Source organism: Porites lutea, chromosome 4, assembly GCF_958299795.1.
Source record: "Porites lutea chromosome 4, jaPorLute2.1, whole genome shotgun sequence".
Lineage (NCBI taxonomy): Eukaryota > Metazoa > Cnidaria > Anthozoa > Scleractinia > Poritidae > Porites > Porites lutea.
Genome location: NC_133204.1, coordinates 39,108,341 through 39,135,714, shown reverse-complemented (window position 1 = coordinate 39,135,714; position 27,374 = coordinate 39,108,341). Strand labels below are relative to the sequence as shown.

At 39.1% G+C, this 27,374-nt stretch overlaps 1 protein-coding gene and 2 long non-coding RNA genes across 3 annotated transcripts in view; all 3 read left to right on the top strand.

Moving 5' to 3' along the window:
• LOC140933545 (annexin A5-like) overlaps positions 1 to 27,374 on the top strand; it is a 330,251-nt gene that overhangs the window by 236,044 nt on the left and 66,833 nt on the right. The gene's annotated exons all lie outside the window — the stretch shown is intronic.
• On the top strand, positions 691 to 9,964 carry LOC140935658 (uncharacterized). Its single transcript, XR_012165233.1, has 4 exons — positions 691 to 740; positions 8,645 to 8,758; positions 9,056 to 9,207; positions 9,743 to 9,964. It is a non-coding gene; the product is annotated as an uncharacterized lncRNA (long non-coding RNA).
• On the top strand, positions 13,950 to 16,027 carry LOC140932715 (uncharacterized). The gene is made up of 3 exons (XR_012164988.1): positions 13,950 to 14,176; positions 14,941 to 15,088; positions 15,860 to 16,027. It is a non-coding gene; the product is annotated as an uncharacterized lncRNA (long non-coding RNA).

Here is a 27,374-nt window from a genome sequence, read left to right as displayed (position 1 = left end):
TTGGCATTTCTGGGACTAAACGAGTTTTCCGTAATATACAGCGTCCGTAAGGAGAGGGTAGACTGTAATTCTGTGTCGAGCTTAAAATTTTAATAGGCCACAAAGCCACATAACTTGTCAGTTGGGACAAATTATCTGCAGGTGTATCGGAACGAAAAGAATTCCATTCTGCGTCAACGTAAACGGGTCTTTCAACAGTGAACCAAGATCACGAGACTTTGAAACCGGAGAGTTCAGTGAATTTGAGCGTCCTTACATCGACAGAAATTGTTCTGCTATAATTGCTGAGTTCTGGAAGAGAGATTCCATCCAGCCCGCTGATTCACGCGCCGAATGTTTCAAGAGTTTTTTAATAATTAATACATTGAGACAAAGTTTCCCAATTATCATAATTACAGTTGGCGGGAAATATAAAAAAATTAGCTCAAATGTTTGTTTGATTCTGTTTAACTTGAAGTCGGAAGTACAAGTATGTACGGTAAAAGTGTTCCTAATGTAATCCTTGATGAACGAAACTGATGAAAGTTTAGAAATGGTTACGATCGATCGTTAGCAGCTGTCGGGTGCTGAATAAGTGATTAGCAGGATTCCTTTCATCCAGAAAGAACTGTATTGTGAAATGAGAGAACCGAAGCGTAGTAAAATGTTCTATAATTAGCAAGTAATTAACAAAATTGCTAAAATATGTAAACGAACAATCAGTTGTTGATCGATCTTGCAGAGGCTACATCTCCGATTAGGTAAGTGCTGTTTTTAACAAACACTTCTTTCAAATGAACTGCTGACTACGTAGAGAGTCATCGTGTTTTAAGACTACTGTTTTGCCTCGTCGGCGCTCATTTCGGGCTTTCTTGGTTTTCCTGCCCTTCATAGCGGTTTGACGCTTCCCTGTTCACTGATGAGACTATTCTAGGAGCTGTACCCGCCAAAAATTTGGATTTTCTTTGCTTTGAATTTTAGCGAAACCGTAAGAGAAAGAAGGATAAATGAGGTACAAACTAATGCCATGTAATACTTTGGGTTGGAAGTTAATTCGATTGTATAAAAATGTACTTTCTCAAATGTATCCCGAGATATGTACCTGCCAGCTCAAAAAAGTTTCACTTGAAATACAAGGAAGATTTGCCTGATTGTAAGCTCGAAACATGTACGCATATGATTTGTACGTTGTAATTTTTAATCACGTCATTCTTGTTATGAGTTTTATAAAGCTTTGAAGTCACGGCATCACGCCATTCTAACAGACGTTGCTATCATATATGCACTGAACTGCCGCGCGCGGGAAGGATTAATGAAATAATCAGTTGTGATATTGGTCTCAGTCTTGCTCGAGGGAGAAGTATGAAGGTCTCTAGCCGGCTTGACTTTGGTGAGCGCTTTTGTTTGTGAATAACCATGATCTCTTCTTGACCAATTTTGTGCACTGTACTGAAGAAGGAAAAAATGAGGAAAATTATGAAAAATCTATAGACTCAGTCTGAAAAGTATTTAAGAGATTCATTGAATGAAATTGTATATACTCGCGTTAATACCATAATGTCTTATCAGGGTGACGTGGTCCGCAGGTTTTTGTTGGCGATAAACTAACTTTACCATAATCATCAGTTTGCCAAACAAAAAAAAAGTTGCCTTTGAAATTCAGTTCAATTTTTTTCTTCTTTATAATGGACTCAATTTAATAAAGCACAACTATCAACGTTCCTTCGGCAGGCGTTGTTAAAATGCGAGCATTGATATTGTTTATTCAGATGCCAGAAGCTCCATTATCTCTCATCAGAGAAAATAGAAAATAAGCCAAAACGTCATTTATTTGTCAATCTTTTTCTTTAAAGCAGGCTCGACTTACAAAAATAGCATAGTTTACAGCACTATATAGTTGAACTCAGATACTGAAACTCTGCATAATTGGGGATAATCCCTTTATCTAAGAGAGAATTCTCTCCTGCCTTAACAACAGACTTCTCTCCTTACTCGACCATCACACTCGAGATGTATCCAAGTGGGGAGTGAGGAGTTCATTCTGTTTCAAACGCAAGTCCCCAAGCGCACAAAGCCCTTCGGATTTGGTCAAAACATTAAAATGTTTTTCTTGTGACACCATTATTTTCTCTGGGAGATACAAAAACAAGTGAGGATATCTACTCTCTTGAATTGCTTAGAAGAGAAAACACTGGTTCGACGGGTTGCGTTGTTACACTAAATTTTAGCTATTTTCCGGCGTGTATTGCCGGGTCTGCAGATCCAAGTTGAGCAGAGTGAGTAACCCAGTTCAAGTTCACCAGGTAGTGTTTTATATCGAAAGGCCCATTCTTGCTTTCCTGCTTGAGGTAGCTCGCGGTAAAGGGGTTGAACTTTGGGTCATAAGCAGTCATAAAATCGACAATCTTTTTTTTCGCAATTTACTTGTCAGTAGCGACGTTGGTGGTTTACCGGATTTCTTTCTTTCGGTTCTAATTCCTCCGTAGGCCTCATCGGGTACGTACGGGTTTGTTTTTCACCGTTGAGCGAGGCTGTGGTCAAAACCTCTGACTTTTGAAATTTTAGCGATGCATTCCTAAAAAAATTGAGTCCCCGGAACTTTTTTGCTTTTACAGTCATTTGCCATGGTGGATGGTTTCCTGCATGTATGAACTTACAGAGAATTATAAGGAACCTTGGTTTATTTACCCACGCGGGATACTGGGAGAACACAAGAAAAGCTTGTACATCAGGCGAAGGCGAGTGATTCACTACAAGCTTTTCGAGTGTTCTCCCAACATCCCAAGTGGGTTATCACGCCGGTAAACCCATAGAAAGTGTGGTCTATTGCTTAATAAAATAACTTTAAAGCATGTTTCAGTCTTCAATGAGTTTACCGGCACAATAAACCATGGGTTTTTAATCAATCAGAACGCGCGTACTATCTTAGTTATTTTATAAAGAACGATAAAATACCCTAAATTTTTCTAAAAACCATAAGGAGCCTTTACAAACAAAGTGAATACTTGGACATACTTGTCATACTTACTGGGCGATAATGAAATGCAAAACAGACTACACAAAAAATGCGGTTGATACTGAGCGAAACCCACAACATTCTTCCCTCCTCTAAATTGTACTCAAACCCTCTGCCAAGCCATCGCGTTGACCTATCCTATTCCTTGTGACTCTGCGCGATGAAAAATTTGCAATTCTTCAATTCAGTCGGCAAAATTTGTCCGTAGTTTCGGCCTTTTCGCTAGGACGGTTTATTCGCTGAAAAAAAAAAACGGACAAAATGCTGTGGCTATAATGTCAGTAGGTCGGTTTAGCATTAAGACCCCAGTGTTACACTCTTTTTTTTCTATAAGAATATATTTTATAAGAATATCGAGGCTGAAATTTGGGAAATCTTAAGAATACTCTAAGAATAAACTCCAGGCTGAGATTTTGAAAAGGATATAATTTCGTGTGGTGAAAATCTGTAAATACAGTACAAATATACGTTTTCAATTTATTCCTTTCTTTAAACGGCAAAACTAGCTAACTATATTTAACAAAACTATAATTGATACCTTAATATATTCTAAAACGGAAATGTCATAAGCTATAATTAAGAATAATACAAGAATATTTACAGCCTAAAATCGGCGGAAAAATAAGAATATTCAGCCTGGCCCGGGAAAACAATATTCTTATAAAAAAAAAAGAGTGTATTCTAATCTGGGGACTTACCTGAATGGGGGTTAAACGAGAATGGTATGTTGATAAGCACACTCTTTTTTTTCTATGAGAATATATTTTATAAGAATATTGAGGCTTAAATCTGTGAAATTTTGAGAATAGGCCGAGAGTTTGAAAAGGACTCAATTTTGTGTGCTGAAAATCTGTAAATAAAGTAAAATTTAAAATTGTTAGAAAATTAACACTTTAACTAAACGGCAAGACTGAACCCAACACATTCTAAAGCAGAAATGCCATAAGCTACAATTATAATGAAGACAATTAAGAATAAATTAGAAACATTTTTAGCCTAAAATCGACAGAAAAGTACGAATATACAGCCTAGGCCAGAAAAACAACTGTCCCTAGTTCCGTAAGATTGTCCGCTATAGAGCGCTTACTTCAACGGACAACGGCCCCGTTTTTATACAGTTTGTTGTCTCCGTGTTCTACCTTTCTACATCTAATTTCTTCTAGATCACTGCAAATTCTTTGCAAGACAGTGATAGTCAGGCAGTTTACAATGAATTATGCACTATTTGAAGTCTCTAGTTGTGAATACGGTAAACGTGTTTGCCGTTTACTAGTTTGTTGCATTACGGTTCTGAGGTGTTTTTTTTACCAAGTTTAAAATAAAAAGTAGAAGCATAACTTGCATTTTTTGCTAAAATGAGCAAAATTTACAAAAACTAACATAATTTTTGGCAAAATGTTAGAAATATTCGAGCACTGCTAGTTGTATATCATGTACTACTTTTGCGAGCAGAGTCTGTCGGCCAAAGCCCGTAACGGCGGCCACCCCGTTTTTAAATGTTCCGATGGGCGGGCATCGGGTTTTTTTTTTGCGCGAAAAATTTTGCAAATTATTGGGAGGCTAAGCGAGAGATAGTAAGAAAGTGGACTTAAACGTGTGGGCGGCTGTAACGACAACAAACAAGTATTTTCAGTTTCTCTATTGATCTCCTGTTAAAACTCGTAACCAGGGTCCTTTCTCACGAGTGGACCCTGAGTGTGTTTATGATGGTATGGGTCAGATCAATGAGATCATGTTATAACGAGACAAGTGTTCGATATTTTGATAACAGACAGTTTACCAATACAATGCTTGATATCAAGGCCTTCATATCACTATTTCATCTGTGGAACGGACGGCCTCGGCTAATTATTGTTTTCCAAGTCTTAGGTTCATGTTTGTCGAAAACTCGTGACTACGTACAATTTTGGTTTTGATGGCCACAGTGGGTTTTAGGCTTTGTGCCTATTTGTGTCTTCAAAAAGCTAAAGCTTGTCTTGGCAGTATTGAATTCCCAAAATAATGGCCCAGTTTTGTTATTTAAGACTATATTTAGGCTTTGAAACGATTTTTCCTGTTGTCTGTTTAAATTATGGATGGCAAGGATGGACATGGAGTGAACGACTTGAAAAAAATTTTTTTTATGTCTTTATGCTATGCCTGCAGAAATAACCCTAGAATCATTATGGTTGGCGATCCCCGTTCCCAGTTCAGGTTCTTCGTTCCTCCTTTTAGTAACATAGAACAAGTTGGACTAGCATTCTTTTCCAATTTTGGATAGATGGTATTTGTCAAGTATTTTACAATGGTATATAGAAACCCGTCTAGTGTCTAGTCACTATATCTAATATATAGGAGCTGTTTGAGAGGAACGAAGCATGTGAGCCAATCTAAATGCGGGATTTTTAGAGTATTTATCAATATATTTAATCTACTATTAAAATTTGTTGCTTTTGCTTTACTATGCCTATGCTGTATCAACTATTCTCGGCTATCATCTTGCTTTCTGAGCGTAAGTAAGTAGTTGGGAAATCGTTTGGGACCAATCATACAAATCTCAGAAGTACTCTGCGTCCTCGAAAAATAAACTGAACCAAAAAGAGGCTTAGTGTTTATGAAAATATATCGATAAAAGTCTAGAGGAAGTGACTCCTTGTTTTTCCGACGCTTCGATTAATTCGGCTAAATTTACACGCAACTCACTTATTGAGTTGATTTTTGCAGTAGAACTTTCATAATTAATACATAAGATAAATCCTAACTAATACCTTTTGCTTTTGAATAATAATACAAAAAATCCTTACGAAATGGCCATATTTTAATTTAGCTGAATCAAGCATTGTGTGGCGCAATCTCAATATATGATCCGGTCGAGCTAGGAAACTGTTGAAAAGCGGGATACCAGGTTGACTCTGTGTTGCCAAGAAGGTATGGCTCCGTACCCTACCCCGGCACGTTGTCCACGTTCCAGATGTTTTCTAGTAACAGAAATGTGACACAAGTTTCACTTTTATCCTACCAGATAAATGCTGTGCGCTTTTATCTGTGGTAACATCGCTAGTTTTAAGGACACATAGTCGTTGCATTTAATTGGGGAGGGGAGGGGAGAGGAGGGGGAATCCCAAGTCCCCGGGCCCTCCCTGTAGATTCGCCCGCGCTGCTGTGATGTCAAACTAACGATTTATATGTTTAATAAGCATAACATATGAACCACTTTGCCTCTGTCGGGGACAAGAACACATCTTCCAAAAGCCTCTAAGCTGAAAGGACACTATATCGCCGAGATTATATTCCACAGCGTCAGCTATAGTTTCTTAGATGATTCGTACTAAGTTAATCCATTTTCCGACCGAAGACAGGCATCTTTAGTTTAATTTTGCCATGAAAACTCAAGTAAGAATTCATTAGCAACAGCAACTTGTTCTGAGTGTTTGTAGATTTTTAGCTACGTGCAAACGGACCCAACAACTCCCAACATTGTGGGCCCAACAATGTTGGAAGTTTTTGTGCTCGTTTGCACGTAGCTAAACGTCTTACCGGTTTCAAACTTTGCGCAACTACTCCCAACAACACCCAACAACATGCAACAGGGTATGCAAACGGACGCAACATGTAACATCCCACAATTTTGCGTCCGTTTACACGGGGCTTTAGGTGACCATCGGCGGGCCTGTTTAGACCGTTGAGTAATCAGAGTGTAATTTTAAAAATGAAAAATTTTCACTAAACTTTAAAAGTTTACTTTGATTAAGGCCAGCGGCAAAACTAAGCGTAACTTCAAGCCAAGCTAATAAAGTATTCGTCACCTCGACCTGTACTAGACTAATACTGTCCATGGACAATAGGTATTGTATATTTTTTCTTTCAAACCTTGAAAAGCTCTCTTATATCAAGGCCAGCTAGTAAAACTAAATATTATTTGAAGGGAAACTACCAAATCACTCAATCTTTCGATCAATCATTTTCTTGTTACTTGAAAATGAATTTCTCACAAAGAAGTAAAACGGCCTCCTTTAATTGAGGCTAGTGTTGGGTTATAGTGGTCCGTTGATGGTATCGCTTACCCTAGCTATAATAACACACTACAGGAATAGTTTCAATATCTTGGGAAACAAGCAAACTATTTATCTGGGACAAATAATATGTGGAACTAAACAGCGAGGGGAAAAAAAATAGAACAGGAAAAAAGTCGATTCAAACGTGCCACTCTACTTTCTGTAAACTGACAACGAAAATAGGAAGCGATGATGTTGGAACTGACAAAAAATGTTTAAAATTCAACTTTTAGACCATGGTTTTGATATTTCTTCAAATTAAAGTCGCCCATTAGGCGACATATATTTTGTTTTCTTTCAAAGACGTTCCTTCAGAACAAACTAGTGAAAGCTCAATATTGTAAGGAGAGGTTTTCCATGTATTCTTTATTTGCCTCGAATTTCATATCTAGCTTTTAAATATTCTCCTTCAAGTTGTTTTAGCCGTAATTTACATTGAATTTGCATTGCGATGTTTTAGCTCTCTTGAATTATACACATTTACTTCAATGTTTAGTTTGAAAAGGATAATTGGTTTCTGAATAATTATACGGCTTAGTCAATGAACAACTATACTTTTCTCCTGTTTAAATACCATCCGTTTGTAGTTTTTATTTTGACATTTTAAGGTGTCCTGAGCAAAGGAAACTCGAATTCGTTTGCACAGCTTTAGAGCTGAATCTTTGTAATTTCCGAAACTCATTTCCTTGACTGACATTTAATTTTGAGTCATTTAGTTTAGCATATGAACTTTAAAGCTGAATTTATCCAGGTTTGTTCTCAGTTTTCAGAAGTTTTTATTCAGCTTTCTTTCCATTTGTTTTGTGATGTTGTAATAAGTTGATTGGTTGGCGTAAATAGAGCACTATTATCCCTGTGTTTAGATTTACATGACTGTATAATTTAGGTTCACTGTTGAAGTCCAGGTTTGAGTGCTGTCCTATTTTCAGTTGCAGCAGATCCGTAGTACCCTGGAATAGTGAAGAGTTCCAATCCCGTTAGCCAACCGAGTCGCAGAGTTAGTTTTCCCCCTTGTTGTTCATACGCCGAAGTCGCTCGTTTAATTCTCTTTGTCCCGATTTGCTCTTGGAAGGGCAAAATCTACACAAGAAAGAATGAGCTAATTCTTGATTTTGTTGATATGGATTCCTGTAAATTTCACACACATCTAATTTTTTCACAAGCCTTCAAATAAAATTGGAAAAGCATCTCTAATAAATCAATTTGATTTCATTCCGCTATGACCCCTCCCCTCGCCCCACCCTCGCCTGGTCAATGTTGACTAGTCGGGGACAGCCGGACTTTAACATTATCAGTCTTTCGGGCGGGGGGCAAGGGGAAGTATTTGTAGTTGCCAATGCTTTAAAGAGCTTCATCTTGAAACTAGACATGATTGAGTCCATTTTTTTAAAACATTTTGTAGAAGATTGTGGCTTTCTCGTGGAGGCAGAAAGGATGGGCGACTGACTGTTGTTCATTGAGTTAGGACAGCGCTTTATTCCTTTTTTATCGCTGCGCTCTGCATTTGGCGCCACTCCTCATTAGCAGAACGCATTGAACAGGCGTTTTTGGTAGAAGAAGAACGCCTTCATATTGCTACAATAAGACTAACACAATCTTATCTTAAATGCTACAGGCTATCCGCAGTATTGTGTCTAAACAATGAGGACTTCTTGCTTGGTCATCGCCTTGTGCGCCATGATCCTGTGTGTGTCTTCACGTCAAGCCTTTCCCCGACTTAACGATGATGGTTAGTCAACTTAATTCATCTTTATTTGTATTCCATGGCTTTTTGTTTGGGGGAGGGGTGGGGGGAATGGGGAACGCGGGAAGAGACATGCGAGGAAAAAGTAGTGGAAACAGCCTCGGTACAGGAAAACGAACTACAACCTTCAAAACTTTCGATTTCTTACTTAGAAGACCTAACTGTGCACTGAATTGTTAAAATGAAAACGTGTCTAAGAAAGGTGTAGGGTCTGTTAAAATCTTCCCTGTATGGAAACCGCCAAATGTGACTTTGTTTTGAGACTTGATTCGACTCTTACAGAAAAGCGGACCCCTTTCGATGCCTGTAAATGGTGTGAGGAAAATTGCCTTGGAAAGGATAAAACCGAGAACATGGCCAAAGCATGTAATGAAGAATGCAAACGACACTGCCAGAAAAACACTCGCCGTCGCTTTTTCAGGCCAATTTTTAAGGTCAGTATACAACTGGAGTAAGTTTTATAACCTGGGTTATATAATTCTCAGCTAGGGCTATGTTAACTTATCTTACCCTTGGGTACTTGAGATTTTTTTTTATCTCGTGTGCGGAGGGATGTTTCAGGTTCGGCCGTGAATCAAAATATCTTTGACCGAAGGCTGAATTCACGAGCGGAGAAACTTTTCGCGCTGGTCCAACGTTCCCAAACGCCATGGGGACGAGGGGAGTCAGGGAAGGTAGCGGTGTATCTTACCCTATAGACTTTAATTATACCGTAAGTAAATGTCAGAGAGGGCTTTTTTACAACTTACTCTTTTAGTCCCGGCGTTTATAGAGAAAATACAGTATGTACAGATGAAATCTTGATAACCGCGGTAGTCTCCTCCGATGGCTGTAAAGGAGATACGTGTCTCAGATGCGTGCAAAGTGTTTAGAAGGGAAGAACCACTGTTGAGAAAAACAGCAGAACTGAATTTAGGCCTGTGCTCAGTTTATGTTTCATCTAACTTTGTTTTTAATTTTCAATTTAAGGACTTCGAATGATTCTGTCGAAAGCGCACCAGTTGCAGTATGGCCGGCTTTATCATGTCATCCATCTACCCATACATATATATCCTGTCAAGAGAAAATAAAGGTGTTCTCTTGATCCTGTCAATTTTTACTAAGACATTTCAAGGCTTATTTAATTTCGTTAAGCTTGTCGAGTCATGTATTTATCAATAAAATATAATAATAAAGAGCAGTACTCCATAAGTATCCTTTAAATATTTGGCTATTGCCGACCCCCCCCAAGGCGGGAGGTACTACTCAGGCCAATAAGCGGCAGCCTCTTTCCTGATACTCTCTAACGTTCGAGTAAAAATGTCTGCGTGCATGCCTTCTTTTGACTTGCCCCTACCTACTGTTACTGAACTGTTACTGAGGTATGCGAAAAAGGCATCATTTTTCAATGGAAGATATACGACTGGGGTAACTTTTCTGTCGAAAATAGTATATAAACGGGGTAACGGATTGGACCTTGGTGCGGTAGCTTCTCTTTGAAATTTACGCCCAGAAAACTGATAGGCTAAGCGTCGCTCGAAAGTTCGAATTCCGATAACTTTTCGCGCCGGGAAAGCTGTTTCGTGTCTGCCTTCAATTTTGAAAATGATACAATAAAACTATCAGTTAACGACTGAAGCAAACTGTCTGGTTTTTGAGCTACGAACTGTGCTACTATTCAACAGGTTTTGATTCTAAAATTTGCCTTTGGCCCGAAAAGTTTTTAGACCTTTCGAGAAACGGGTCCCTGATTATCAACCTTATAAACCGACCAAAAGTCATAGAGTGCCTTTGGTTTCGTAGCAAAGAAAGACGAGGAACGGGATTTTCGGTTTTGGCCACGCGAGAAATGTTCCTAAACCACACAGAAACACTTGTTACGCAGGCTACCCTGAGCGTGCCCCTGTTATAACGGACAATTTTTCCAGTCCCTTGGCACTTTGAAGTTCCTCTGCCCTCGTCACTTTTCACCTCGCGCACACTTCTCTCAAGCAAGAGCCATAAATGGCTCTTGCCTCAAGTTACTTCTCTTGTAGACTGCGCATCATGCCATTCCATGCGAACGGGCGCGCTGTGACCCAAAAGGTTTGATTTGCAATATAAGTAGATAAAAGTGAGAACAATAGAGTCGAACCTCCATGTGCGACCATCTCTTGTAAACGACCACCACCTATCCAAAACACTAAAATTTTCCCACTCAAAGCCTTATAGTAAACGAGCATCTCTTGTAAGCGACCGCGACCACTTTTTAGGATGAAGGTTTTAGTATTTTCCCGCATTGTTTTAACCTCTTCTAAGGGACCACATGATACGATGGTCTGATCTTTGTTTTCACATTATAGATCGTTTTCACTTTGACGCTACAAAAAAAATAAATAAATAAAAACCGTCCAGTGGAAGAAGCCAAGAAAATGAAATGTTATAAAAGACTAGTATATAAACAATTTGTCCTAGTCTCAGGTCTTTGTGGCCCACAGTTTCTGAGTTATTTGCCGAAACGTTTCACGCACCTTTGTAGAACTTTGTATGGAGACGCGATATTGGTGTACCGTTTTGGTGCACCAATATGACCGCCGGAAATCGACAAAAACATCTGGAGTTCACACTTTCTATAAAAGCTCTTTCTTTTTACTCGAGAACTAGCATAGGTGTGCATAAAAAAATCTTCTAATACTTGAAACCGTTACTGCTGAAAATCAAAAGGAGAGACTTTTTTCAACGAGACAGCATTCCTATTTTGGTGTCACGCACTGTGAAAACTCAGAAGTTCGAATTGCTGTATTTTCGAAACGAAACATGCAACGGGGATGGAATCTTGCACAAAGATTTACTTTTTAATTTACTTATCTTCAATCTAGTGTAAATAAAAATTCGTAAAACCTCGCTATTTTCACTTTACAATTTGATGACGTCGCTGTGAAAATCATCTATTTACGCTAGTCAGAGTGTGATAAGAACTTTTAGAAATAACATAGATTTACTTATATTGAAACCTAACCTTGAAAAGGCTTGTTTAATTAAGGAACGATAATAAAGGATATATGTATGTATGTAACCTAAAAATGTATACAATTCGTTCTCTCCCCAAAATATCCAGACTGTTCCTCGTAAAAGACCTCCATGCAGTTCGACTCTAGCCTCCATCCTACGCAAACGTTCTTAGGTTTCGTCACGCGTTCCTGCCCCACAAAGGTGAAATGAAGAGCCACTTTCCTTCGTAGACTGTACGGACCAATCAAACGCCGTTTTCCAGCTTTGGGTAAATTCGTGTTTGTTGTTAAAAATATTACCCGGGAACACACAGTACTGTAGCAGACTAAAAAAGGTTAAGTGTCGTGTTGATGTCCGAAACGTTTGGTCTTAGGAACTGAAACCGTATCAAACAAAAGCCATGATTCAACTTTTGCAGAAGATTGGTGTGTTTATTTTAAATTTTTCAACTGGATGTTCAAGGCCGCCTATTACTCAAACTTTACCGTTTGTTTTCGACTCAATTTTTGAAGCTTCTGGCCATGTTATTGTTGTGGTTTCACTTCTCTTAGTTATATCAAAATTTAAAGTGGTCGAAACTTGTCCATCAGCGCGTAGTTAGTAAACCAATAATGATACATAGCATTGTAAATAACACTTTGCTCCAGAATATCTGACTTCGCTTTTTGTTCGTCGCTGCGATTTAACTAGTTATAACCTTAGAGAGAATAAATACAGGCTCGCTGTTCCACAACCTCGTACTGAGTTTATAAAAGAAGTATTTATTACAGCGGAAGTGTGTTATGGAACAGCTTGCCTCTGGTGGTGGGACAACTGACATCCCCTAATTCATTTAAGGGAAAATTAAGAGACGTAAATTTCGATTGACAATTAATTTAATTAGCGATATGTTGTTTTTACACACGGCCTCCTTGAAAAGCAGGTATTTTCTTTTCATCTTTATTATTTTAGTTTTTATCTTAGATTCTAGATTAGTTAGGTAGTTAGTTTTTCTATACGTGAATGTAAATGTACCTGAAAGAAATATCGTGTATAAATAAAGTTACCATACCAGTGAAGAAAATGCAAGGGGTGTACGACGAGCAAGGAAATGTTTGAAGTAAAACGTGTAAGGGGTGACAGGCCGCATTTCTTGGACGGTATGGGATTTTACAGTTTGTACTCAGCGGTGGAAAACATGTGCAGGCCTCGCGCCTTGCAGATGAAAAGCCCGGCGGGGGAACTCCCGTATGAAAAGGGGGGGATGCTAGTCGTCTCAATTAGGGGTGTAAATTTGGGATTTTGGTCTCACTTAGGGTGCTCTGTTCAAAACGCCATTATATTTAGCCGTAAAGGTCCCTTTTAGGGTTGCACTCGAAGAAATATAAAAAAGTTATGTATTTTCAATTCGTTTTACTGATTTACTCGATTCATTTAATCAAAGTTTAAAATGATCTCCTTTAGGGGTCAAAAACAGGTTGGGCCAGAGCCAAATTGGTCTCCTTTAGAGGTTTAATTCAAAATTTCCGACGAGCATCCCCTCCTCTTTCATATGGGAATCCCCCCGGATGAAAAGATTGCTTGTCAATCGCTGTTTTGATTAGCTCTCAGTTTAACGTCGATAACGCTGAATCAAAAATCGAACCCTGTCCTTACCCAAGATCAAGCACAAAGAAAATAGCAGTTAAATAAGAACATGAAATATGATGTATATTTTGGTTATCGCGAAAATTACTCTCGAGGTGAACCACACGTGTCGATTTCCCTTCCTTCACAGCATGTGATTGGCCTTACGCGTCAAAATTAGTCAATGCTGATTGGTTTCTTTAAACAAAAGCAAACAGCCAAAGAACGGGAAGTAGCTCTTCGTCTCAGCAGACGTTTGTGAGAGCAGGAACGCTTGACGAACCCCTAAGAACGTCTGCGTGGGAGGCACACAACTAAAGCAACAACTAAAGCGACAACTAACTCTTCACATTTTGGGTGGTCGCCGCTTACGGGAGGTTCGACTGCATCTCTTGCGCCACTAAAATACAGTTTTAGTAAAACTGGACGAGACTATAAGCTCAAAAACCAGCTGCTGTTAGTGAAGTGAGCCCACTCTCCTCCCCCGAAAAGGAGGACGCGAGAGTGAGGCGGAAATTGAGCCTAAGGCTAAATTTCAAAGTTTTTTTGAGGAGAACTGGGAACTAAATAGCTGTGTTTTAAAACACAGAAGTTAGTGTCAAGGTGTAAACGGAAATAACTAATAATCACGGCGACTAATAATCATGGTTTTCCAGTCATAATCCGGGTTCAGATATCGGAACCTCTTTGTTGAAATAGACGCTGTTGTGTTTGTCGAAGAACCATTCTTAGCTGGCTTTGAGATCTTGCTTTTCATATATCAACGTTCTGTCGCTGCGTTGAGACCAGATCGTGGACGTTTTGCACCATAATTACCAGGGAAGAGAGGTAAGTATTAGATTCATAGTCTAATTAGCCTGCGTAGCGCTTGTAAGTGGTGGGCGCAAAAAAGAACGGGCGCGTGTCTCCCTCTCACGCGCCTGTTCTTTCTTGCGCCCACTTCTTCCTATCGCCTGCTCCGCGGGCTACGGTCTAATAATCGCAAACTTACATATGTGGTACGCAATACAACGTCATGCAGAAGTCATGAGAAGTGGATGAGCAGAGCGAACAAAGGGAAAAGTTCGCTGTGAACGATGTGATCCAGGCGATCCTAAGCGAGTAGCGAGCGGTCACGCGACCGCTTATTTGTGTATGATCAATCAGATCTCCACTGATTTTAGGAAAAGAGCGCGCCTGCTCGCGGTAGGCTACGCGGGGAAGCAGCAATCGTAAAATTTGATAAATGAGAATACGGCGCGAGTTTGCTACTCTCTCTAAGTTTGACGAAATATAAAAATTTTTTACCCTCACACAGCTTTACGCGCATGAAGAACTGACCATTAGCTGGATCTTTGAAAAACAACCCCTAAATGAAAGTAAACATTCTTTGAATTTTCTCGCAATAAAAGCCACAAATTTTCTGCTCACCCGGGCCTGTATGCAAACCTGGAATTTCTGATCTAGGACACTTCATTTATCAATCATCAAAATTTGTTTGCTCGCTGTTTTTTGTTTTACATAATCAGAAACAGATTTTTTCTTCCCGCTGAAATTAATAGCAAGGATTTTAGGTACTAAATTTATTGTCTCACTCATGGTTTCTTTTTCAGTGAAGATTATTTTTAAGCTTTACCGTTCTGATCATGAAGACTGCTTGCCTGGTTATTACTTTGGCTGTGTTGATCATGTCCATAGGACCAAGTTATATTTCTTCCCAACGCACCAAGGACACGGAGGCTGATGTTCCCCCTTACAAAGGTTAGTCATTTCAAATCTCTTTCCCACTAGAGTTTTTCTCTTCTTCTTCTTCTTGCGGGCTTAGTTATGACGATTGGCTTATCAATATAGGATGCTCGCACTCGATAAAAACCAGTTTGACGAGAGAGAAAACAAGATTGACTAGTCCACGGGCTGCAGCGACGTCAAAGGCTTGATGCGATTCTGGCAGAGTCTCCTTCTTTCCTGCTGAGTCAAGAAGAAGACAAAGGAGACTCTGCTCGCAGGGGTAACGCCTGCCACGCATGCGCAAGCTAGGGAATCTCCCCAGCACATTACAACTAACGCATCAATGGAAAATGATCAGTTGCTCGAACTGGGGATTAAAGTAATAGAGCGCTGGGTTAAGTGATTCACCCAAGACTGACAGCTTTGACAAAGATCCAAGACTGGATCTACTTGCTAAGACTGAACGCAATAAATTTTGAGTGTTTGTTTTTGTAGAGAAGCGGGCGGAGGAGGGCGAACATAAAGGGGAAAAGGAGTCCCCAATATCTCTCTCACTTTAACCTTTTAGCGTTTTCTCCTCTACCCGTCCCCTTTTTTTTAATCTGTCATAGGGGCTCAGGGAAAGGTGGAGTATGAACCAAAATGCAAAGCGCACGTCAGGGGCGTTTTATTGTCTCTGTTACGTTTTCGATGCTTTTTGGCTAGGTTGCACCGATAAACTCCTAAAAATTGTTGTTGGTTTACCTTCTTAGAAAACATTACTTCCTTAGTTCCATCTGGATTTTAATTGAAAATCTTTTGCAGATCCTGACCGCGTTTGCGAATGGTGTGTTAAAAGATGCCTTGCAGATGACAAAACTAAGATTATTGAAAAAGCCTGTAAAATTGAATGCCAGCGCCATTGTGAAAAATGATCTCACAATTTCAAACCAGTCGTTTAAGACAAGTACCTTGTAAACTTTCAGAGCTTTGGCAAATCTTGCAGAGTATTTGCATTCGAGATAAGTTTAAGGCTGTCAAAGGTCGCAGGTCACATATAATATAGTGTAACCACTGCTCGCCTCGACTAGCTAATCTGCTGACTGCGGGCAGTGGATATTGCTTGCTGTAAAATTTGCAATAATTAATAAACAGTCGAAACAGTTGAAACAGTTGTTGTCATGAAGACAGTTATAAACAAAAAGCATTTTAAGCGTTTACTAACTAAAAAGAATTCTTGTGGACATAGCCTCAGTATAAGCTTGATGCCTATGGCCAGTAACATTCTATGATCGATTTGCGTGAAGGTTTCACAGATAAAATCAATTTATCGTGTGTTTGAGTATGTTCAATTCCAAAGTGCTATTGACATATAACTACCGAATATATTTTGTTCAGATTTGCACAAAATCGTCTAAGCCAAAAAAATGGCTACTATGAAAACAGAAGTTTCGAAGGATAGACTACTCCGCCCTAACTTTTTCAATGGTCAACCAGAGGGGCTTACTTAACTGTATATGAGACCGCTTCCAAGTTTTTTTTAAAAGTTTAAGTTTAGTTTGACGTGTTTTTATTCTTCTCGCAAAATGTTAATATATTGCACTTTTATTGTTTGTGAAAACAAAAGGTGCATATATAGTTTCATTGTTACCACGTAAATACTTTATTGTAACTTGAAAACAAAGTCATATTCAAATGAACTAAATAAGGTCTGTTGTTCATTGGTTTAAACAGTTACGTCAGTCACTCGTCATTGGTTGGTAATTCTCCTATTGTTCTTCTGTCTATATATTTGCCATACCACCCGGATGGTTGGGCGGAATCGTAAAACTACCATGCCTTACACTTCTCTCTATAGCATATTATAAATACTTTAGTTCATAAAAATACAGAGAGGTGTATAATGCCCTCACTTCTCGGCCTTCTTAAAAATAATTACCTCGCGCTGCGCGCTTGGTCCCGGGGCCTGCAATTAATTTTAATAAGGCTTCGGAGCTCAGGCATTATCCTATATATCCTTTCGATCCACCCGTGACTTACGATTCAGTTGCTCTTTGTATTCAGATAGTATGTGCCAACGGAGCGCCTGAATCATTTTCGAGGAACTAACTGAGATTTCATTGTCAAGTTGTGCTTGTTTCTTTGCTACCAGAGCCTTACATATTCCCGTTTTGTAAATGTTTATGTTTTGCTTCAACTATTAAGTTAAAAAAAAAAAAAACTTTTCTGGAGCTGATAGGTAACAAGTATGCGGTGTTTTTCTACTCAGTGCTGAAAGCGACTCCTGTGCAAACCACACATCTTGATAAAAATGTTGGTAAATCGAATATGAGAGGTTTCTCTATGGAGGCAAAGAATTTGAGTCAATCAAACGTAAAATATATTCCTTGTCGTTGTTTTTCTTGTAAAGGCCTCTAAAAGGTATAATTGACATGCCATTAACCATAAGTAAGTATATTAAATCATGTACAGTCCAACCTCCCGTAAGCGACCACCCAAAATGCAAAAACTTAGTGTTCACTTACGGGAGGTTATCGCTTACAAGAATCGAACCACAGGGCGCCATTTCCGAGAAGACAATATATCGCATGCAATTTCTAAGTTACGCCATGCATGTGTAGTTCCCTGTTGTTTCTAAAGTTCTTCGTACAGGTCGTATATTCTAAGCAGCATAGTACACACAGCGGACATAAATTTCATAGAATGCGTCAAGTGGTCGCTTACAAGAGGTTTTAAACAATGGAAAATAATAAAACTTTCAGGCCCAAAAAGTGGTGCGGTCGCTTACAGGAGATGCTCGCTTACTAGAGGTTCCAACTGTAAGGCTTTGACTGGGAAAGTGTTGGTCTTTTGAATTGGCGTTCGCTTATGGGAGGTGGTCACAAATGGAGGTTCGACTGTTTTAAGCATAACTGAGCATATGAAAACGTTGTAGGTTAGCTTTTGTATCACCTTATATAAATATTAGCTGTAGCTGAATATACAACAGGCACTACGTACTCTTATAAACAATCAAATCGTGAACTATCTAAAATTTCTATTTCAGTTAACCCGCTGACTCTAAGGATTCACCTGTCATTTTGATCAACCTTCTGGTAGAAAAAAATCTGAACCAACCAAACTTAATTGTGAAAGGACCTTGGCGTTATCGCTTGTGACAAATACTATGATTCAACATCAATTTATTTTTTACTATAGAAGAATATGTATGTCTTAATAGCGTTTATTGTCTCTGAATAAACGTTTGGTATTTGAACAAAATTATGTACCAGTCATGCACTTCAACGTTCTTTCACTCTTGCTTTTGTCTTAGAAGGACCTGCTTTTACTAAACCTGACAATTTTTGCCTTAAACGACATCGGCTTCACAACGGTACCAGTCTACTTTCACTCTTTGACAATTTAGCACTTACTTTTCACATTGTGTACTGTAGTTCCAGAAAATATCCATCCCCCCCCCCCCTCACGGAGAGCAACGGAATTTACTATGGGAGGGGAGTTAAAAAGGAGGCAATTTCCGAGGGGTTGGGGGTTGGCTTTTAGAGGTGTTTTTCCGTGGGCTCCGGGTAACATTAGCGAGTTATTAAAAACTAATAGCTGCGCTGTTGAGCAAGCTGTCAGTTATTTCCGACACTCTTTCATTTATGGACGGCTGAATGTGTTGTTCGCGTCTTACTCGATAGTATATGCAATGCAATTGTCTCTTCTCGGTGTTCTCAGTGACTACCCTTTAATCATTTACTGAGAAAGAACTCTACAAGGCAAAATTGAGATTATTAGACACTTTATAAACATGAATGAAAAGTCGTTTTTTTCTCTGTTTAATCATCGCATTATAATAAGCCTGGGACTAGGCTCTGCAGTGGTGGAAAATGTCAAAAAACGGGGTCAAATAGGTAAAACATCGGCGAGCGGAGCGAGGCCAGCGGTTGTCTGGAGAGGGGGAAAGGGCTGCGCCGCCCTTTGCCTCCCCAGACTACCTCTCCGTTCGCTTCGCTAGCCCACTCGCCGTTGTTTTCCTTTTTCCCTCAATGCGGAGCCTGGTCCCATGCTAATAAACAAATATCTTTGGCATAATAGTATAGTGCAACAGCACTTTTAACTGAAATATTCCCTCCAGGGGGTACCTAACCAAGAAGGAAAATTTCGGAAAATCCAGGGGGGGCCGGGGGGGGGTGACAAGCATCCCCTAAAATGGAAATTCCAAGGGGGTGGGGATCTAATGCAAAATTGCCCTCCGTTGGGGGGAGGAGGTATGATATTTTCTGGAACTACACTTTACGGGACTTTTGGTGCAATTTTTCGACTTTGTTGATTAACTTTGTCTAAATGATGTTTTCGGAGGTTATCATTTGCCTACTATTGGAGACATAAGGACGGTTCAATAAGTTCTATCTGTTACCATGTGTCCTTTCGTACCCCTGGCATTTTTCGTGCCGCCGTACATTCTCGGAGGGGCGCTCATGAGAAGTTTGAGTTGCGGGGTGTGCCGCCAAAGGCCTGACACTCTGACACTGTTGTTACCTGCTTCAAAGAATTCTCACCCCCAGGGCAGAAGGGCTGGACTTGTCCCGGGAGTTGCTCGGGGCTTGCCCGGGGCTTGTAAGCGGTAAGTAAAAAAGATCACAATTGTAAACGCAGCTTAATTAAATCTTCCATATTTAATCTGGTCTAGCGGTGGAACCTATATAACTATTAACTAGTGCTCAGTACGCTTAAATTACGTTTATCTGTTAATTTCCGGCAATGATTGATTACCTTGGAGCATAATTATGACATTTCCCTGACATATTTCTTTGAAAATCTAGACGGTAGATGATTGGCCAACATCGTTAAATCGGCCCGTAAAGATATTCAGGCCATTTCAGTAAGTTACTGACCATGCAAAATACAGGATAGAAGTATGGTTCAGATGGAGGCGAGTGATGTCGTTGCAGCTGGACAAATAATCTGTCATTGGTAGCGAGGATTAAGAGGGTTAGGCGACATTAATAATGACATGATAAAATTAAAACAGAAATAATTTCCATTCATAAAAATTACTGGAGTGAGGTTTTTTTAATCTGAAATTTTCTCAAGAATGATACCAGTTTTTTACACACTCTTGAGGAACCTTATACTGTTTTAATTTTTTTCAGTGTCTATATATACCGTAAGTGAATAAAAAAAAGTACTATTAACTGCCTGAATTAATAACATTGGGTTTTATTTACTATTTTAGCCCTAACAATGATCAGTCATTCTGCTATGTTGTGCTATTAGTATGAAATTTTAATCTAACGTAGGACCAGCTGGGAGTGAGAAGGCTCATGGAGGTAGAGAAACGGCGGTTTGGTTAACCATCGAGTACCGCCCGAGAAGAAAGGATTTTTGTGCTTACCAATCAAATTAACATGGCGGAACCGCTATGGTTTTGGGTACTTGGTTGGTTTCTTTCCATTATGACCATGACTGGAAATGGATATATTATTTTACTCGTGAGCAGCAAACGGCAGCTTAGAACCAAAACTAACGCGTTTATCGTTTCGCTGGCAGTGGCCGATTTCTGTGTCGGGCTTAGCGTGATTCCTTCCCTGTTTCTCTGTGAAGTAACAAGAAGCTGTAAAAGGCCTCAAACACCGTGTTTCTTGTGGGCTCAGACTGTACGATGGATATTCAGTGACGTGTCCATAACGAACTTGTGTAGTTTGGTAGTGGATCGCTACATCGCCATTGTGCGACCCCTAAAATACGTAACATTCATGACGCGCCGACGTGTAACTGAAATGATTTTGTTTTCTTGGATGTTCACAATTATTTTTGTTTTGATCGAGTCATCATTGTTGCGAAGTTTTGAGACCCCACTTGTCTCCAAACTCTTTACTTGCTTAGTTACGATATTTTTTCATCTCCTTCCGTGTCTTATGCAGGTATTTTGCTTTGCCTCGATGGTGCGTATTTTGTACAAGCACAAAAGAGCATCTCGATCTTTAGCAAGACAGTTGGGTTTTAACCACAGAGTTTTGCTTAAACCTCACGAGAAGTCTGCAGTTGTAATGATGACAATTGTCGTGGGCTTGTTTATTGTTTGTTATGTAATGTATATGCGCTGTGGTTTTGCTATAATCTTCCATAACCGAACATCTTGTAACGATTCCACATATAAAATACCTGTGCTCGTTTTAAACTCTGCCGTTAATCCCTTGGCGTACGCCTTCTTCAAAAGAGACATAAAGAGAGAGTTAATTAAAAAGCTAACTTGCAGATGGATATTTCTAAAAAGCCACAAAGTAAACTCCATTTAATAAAGGGGATAGGTACTCATTGCGTTTGTGGTAACGGTTAATGGGGAGAGCTGCCTCATCACTTCAGGAAAACGCGGAGATAAAGTGAGAATTTTTTTATAAAGTTCCATGCAAACGTCAAAAAAAAACTGATGTTGCATGCAGAAAAAACCAAATGTTGTGGGGAAACTTAATTACACAGGCTCCGTAGATGGAATATTACATCTAATCAAGTTATGTTGAGGAAAAGTCTCCTCAGTGTCTATCCAAATTTCTTTTACAAGTTTTGTTTCAAAAAGTTTTCAGCAATAAAAACATCATGATGCATACCTGTCTAGCTTTTGATTTAAATCTACCACCGTCTTTTGAGGATTGAGTCAATTATTAAAATTTTTAAGAGAACCAACATTTTTTTATTGCTCACTTCAAAATTGTACCTCTATTTGTTTTTCTCTTCTTAATTTGTACGTATGTTTGTATCTATGTCTATCTATTTAGACCATCTACGCAAATAATCTCCATGCTCGCATATATCAGTGAAATACTGCTGATGATCCCTAGGAAATTCTGCTTAGTTATTCCGCATGAAGTCTTTTTAGAGTGATAGTGAGAAATATATATCTTATGCGAAAAGAGATGCTACTGATTCACCTGTCTGTACCATAGGAAGATTTTCAGGGAATAAAGAGTGACGAATTTGCAAATGATGTTTTTTTTCTTTTACATTTTGTGAGTGCCAGCGTCTTTTTAAGTAACCGAACGTTTTATCTTTCTGGTTTTCAGTCCAAAATTAATTAAAAGTTTATGCAGCCAAATCAGGGAGAATGAAAACCCTTGAGATGAACAAGATCAGTTCAGAGCAACATAAAACTGACTCGATGATAATTTGTTACCACGTGACTTTTCAACATCAGATTTCACGTAACAAGTTCAGGAAAATTGTGCGAAGCATAAGGTATTTTTTATGAGGGTCTCTGTTGGGTAGTTTCTTCCATTACGGGTAACAAACCTTTGAAAAGTTTCAAGGTTTCATAAGTTCAAAATTAATTTCAATTATTACAAAACACATTTTAAAGGTCTGTAGCGAGATCTCCCGAGAAAGTTCTTTCCCAGATGAAAAAAAGAAGGCTGAAATAGTCTATACCGGCCACGAGACGGAGATGCATTAAGTCTACCTAACAAGCCATTTTTGACTCTCTCTCTAAATGACAAAGTGTGGCTAGGAAATTTTTTTACTGTTAACGTTTGTTTTGTTTTGTTTTTTTTTTCAATTGACGATTAAAAATTGTCTTTTGTTACTACGCCTAAGCTAACGACCGAAATTTTTGTCCGTTATATACCTCTAACGGTTAACCTCATTTCGGCTTTGTTTTTTCAAATCGCCTTTCTCCAATGCTTATTGCTTGAACGGTTTTGCAGCCAATCATTTCCAGCCTCCTTCACCACAACACATTATTTTCCAGCAAAGGCAAACTAAGTAGATCCTTATATCGGATCCTTTAGCAGCCGGTAACTGACACTTTTAGCTTCAAGGTAATTAAAGAAAAACAATCTCTGGTGTGATATTTTTAACTGAACTGCCTTTCTTTTTCTTTCTCCAGGCCAGGGTGAGAAAGAGTACCTTTCCAAATATTGGCAATCATATCAAGTTATCTCTCTGTCGAATGGGCCTTGCCTTTTTCTTTTATCTTAAAACTAGAAATCTGCAAAGCAAAAATCTAATTTTATTTACACATCACGACTATTTAAAAGAGTAACGACGGAGATGCTTTCCTTACTCAGGTATCGGTTAAAACTGCCCTGTCGTATAACAGAGTGAAGATTCCGCTCATCAAAACGAGGCTACGATCTCGAATAACAGCAAACGACACTGATGAAGGGATCTGGATGGGTCACAAAAACTCTTCGTAACTGTCAAGAATTTTGTAAGTGTTGAAGAATATTTCTTTGCAATGCTCTGTCGTAATTTTGTCAGTAATAATTGGTGTCGTAATTTGTACTAGCTGTCATCATTTCTATATACAACACCTGTCGCAATTTGTAATTACCACCCGTCACAGTTGCCATAAAAGAGTTGTCGCAACTTGTAATTAATCAAGCGGTCGTAATTTGCAATAACTTCATCGTAATCTTTTTCAATACACTACGGGCAAATCGAGCTCGACGACCAGAATTATCCAATGTCCAAGGTAGTTCGATACGTTCGATATACTCTTGGTACTTTTTTAGACCACAAAAACGAAGAGCACCAGCGGAATACAATAGGCCTTTTCACGATTTTTTTAAACTTTTGATATGAACCAGTTAGGGAAAATCCGTCGACACTACTGGAAAGAGCGCCATAAAATTAGTAAAACTACCAAGTTTGAAAGTGGTACTACTTAAGTAAGCGAAGACGCGAAGACATAGAACGTTTTTCACTCACGTGGCTAGCATCTATGTAAATATTTTGGAACAAAAGAGAGCGTTAACATAAGAAAAGAGTTCAACTCCCAGAGGATTGGGACACCAACATGGCCACCGTTTCATTGTATTGGGACACCAATATGGCCGCCGTGACGTCATGTGAAAACACTCTTTAGCTCCTCAAATTGTACAGACGCGGTATGGTGGGGGGAACGAACTTGCAAACTTTTCGTTTATAAATTTTCCGCAACTAAGCGGAGTTAAATTGTCGCTCGCTTGAGGTCCTTAAGACGTATCACTTTCAAATTTGGCAATTTTACTAATTTTAAGGCGCTCTTTCTAGTAGTGTCGACGGATTTTCCCTAACTGGTCCATGTGAAAAGCTGAAAAAACGGTGAAAAGGCCTTTTACGCAGAGAATTCCTCTGAAAATTTTTAAACATGCACAAAACGGACAGTTTTTCGCAGCTTTTGGTGCAAATGCCTTTCACTGCATGCCATCGCAATCAGCCGCGGGTTCAACTGGTGTAGTTCATATATAGACCTATATTGCCGCTGGAAGATTCACCGGTTCCTGACGAGGAAGTTTGCACGTCGGTTAATTCACCCACTGAAACCTTCCAGCACTTAAAATAGCCGCTCAGTTCGTTATTAAAACTTCAGTAAGTTATAGTCTCGGCCGTGTTATATACGTTGCGAGTCCATTCATTATTGTAGGTTTGTAACTACTTTATAATAATGCTGTTGGGACCTTCCTCTAAAGTACATGTAGGTGACTTTTTTGTTATGTTTATTTTAACACCTGTTACAGCCTATTTTCTTGTGCAGCAAATCCGCTATATTTAATAATCCCAGTTGCATTAGTGTCTATTTTGAAAGAGTCTTTTTAACTGCTCTTTAAAATCTTTCTTGAGAAACGAATAAGCGATGGGATTAGCAGCAGAATTTAATAAACAAACAAGGTTTAGAACATGATCAACGTTTCTAGGTTCATCGCAGCACAAACTCCAATCACATGAACAGAAACCCTTCCAATTTTCCCCAGCAGAACAGAGAATAAATATTACCATGACAAATATCATCATTTTCGCGGTTCTTTGCCTTTCGAAGGTTGGTGAATCGGATGCATTCAATTCTAGTGTGTCATTTCTGTGGTTGAAACGAACTTGCGCGTTTAGCACGCGTGCTTCGCGTGATAAGCTCCGTGAGACAGCCAAAACACTCGTTGTCAATGCAATCAATAAAATCATTGGCAAGGTAGAGAAAACCAAGGTTTTGAATATCGAGAAGACGCTTTCTTGATCTTCAGTTGCAAACAGCAGAAAGATTGATTGAGGAATAGCGAAGATGAATAATGGGGCCGTCCATGATGCGATCAAAAGGATGGTAACTCTTTTCGTTGTCATCAACGTAACATGTTTCAGTGGTTTCATTACGGAGATGTGACGGTCTACCAACATGATACAAAGATTGACATTCGAGGAATACTGGAAAAAGTGTCTGGTGATAAAAAAGACGTCATCGCATTGCTTGGAATAACAGATGAAGCTTTTGACAAGAATCTGGGGAAAATATGTGATACCAACAAAAATGTCTGCAACTGCTAACGAGGCAATAAAGCAGTTGGGCTTCGTTTGCAGCTGTGGTTTTTTCAGGATCAGATATGCGACAAGTCCATTTCCAGCCACTGTTAGAAGAGTAAAAAGACATCCTAAAATCCAAAACCACAGATCGCTGTCAATATTACTATCAGAAGACATTTACGCGGTGTACGGTCTCTTCTTGGTAGTCAATACAAATGTGTGACATTTCACGCTTCCTCTTTTCGTCCTTATTTATCGAAATGATATAAACAGTTGCATGTTGACTACGTTCAGCTTAAGGCTTAGGCTGAACACGATCACCTGTCATTTATAGGTGCGATAAATTTGTCATTCATATACATAATCAGAATTCTCAGGAAGGAAGAGCTGAGTACATCACCCTCACTGCTATATTAATCAATAAACTGTGTGTTCCTGTAAACGGGTTGGCTCCGATAAGCGACTTCTAGAGTGAATTTTATATTTCATTCTCTTTTGGAGATATGTTTTTATTTCAAAGCGTCCCAAAACAAACACCCGCCAAAAAGACAATTGCAGTTTTGACGTTTGTTAACAGACTCGTCAATTTTGTTAAGACCCCACGAATAGCCACGATTCCGTGGCGCAATTTTGCATATAATTGCATTCAATTAAGGGGTCGACCATTTGACTTTTGAGGGAGGGGGGGGGGGGACGTGGGTGATTTGGTTTGGGTAAGAATTTTTTCTCTATACCTTTTGAGATAGAATTTTTTCCGACATCAGAACGGTGTGCGATTTTTTTTCATTATTATACGCCATGAGAGGTTTTTTTTTCAGTGCAGGTTATCTTTTCCCCAAGTATTTCCTTGCAAGATTTTTCCCCTCGAAATCAGTCGTAGGATATGTTTTTTTTTCTGAAATCACCCATACCCCTCCTCCAAAGCCAAATGGTCACCCCCTGATACTATTCTTGGCAGGACCTGAGAAGTGCGAACACTGAATATGGCATTCAGTTTCGAAATTTTTAAAAACCCTTCAAGTCCGAATATTGACTAACATCAATTTTCTCCCCACAATATTTATATGTTGCCAAGAGAAATGGTTATTAGAATTAAAAAAAAAATGATCACTTAGGAGAAAATGCTTTGATCTGTTATCAAATACTCTCAAGACTACTCTCAACTAGTTCTTTAAGGAAATGTATGGAGATCAGTTTGGAGAATTTGTTAGTGGATATCGGGACTTAAAGGTTAATATCAGTACTACAAAATGCAGTTTATAAGCCCTGGGGTTATACTACTTCGAAAGGGTTTTAAGGGGGCTTGTAAAGTCTTAAATCGGAGGGGCTTCTAGTTTGCGACCCTTAATAGAAAGTACACCTCCAAACAAGCTATAACAGGTTTGATCAAAATATGTTTTGGATTTTCTGGTTTTTAATTAAGCTTTAAACGTCAGAATCGAATTCATTTCAATACATATCTAGGAGGGGGGGGGGGGGGGCTTTTATCCGGAGGGAGGGCTTATAATCAGATGTATTTTTTCAAGAGGGAATGAGCTCATTCTCTCTTGATTTTTTTGTTTTCAGGTAGATGGGCTCATAACTGGGGGTTGTGGGGGGGGGGGGGGGGGATTTTGGGGCTTATAAGTTGAGGGGGTTTATAAGCAGGGTTTTACGTTAAAACATGAGTAGCTTCCCTATTTTCGAACCTCCAAAGAAAATAGAAATTGGTTCGTTAAATCGGAAGTTTGAAAAACGAAGGTGGCATTGAATCACACCTGTTTTACCATATATAGTATTGTTTTGTAAGAGCCAGTAACACTACAGAAAACAACGGTGTAGCACTATTGGACGTCAATGTATGTACCATCTTCATAAAAAAACAAAACGAGCATGTACTATAAATTAATAGCCTACCAAGTACTGTATTAGCATGTGTGAGACCTTAAGGGTATTCGTTATCTTTCAGTTGAATGAAAACATCTAACGGTTTGACTAGAGAAAAAAAACGAAAAAAAGAAAGATTTAAAAATTAATTCCACAAAAGTAATACAAACGGAAAGAAGACGCAAAAGATAGAAGAAAGCGTAGTTGTAGAAAGATCCCCGTG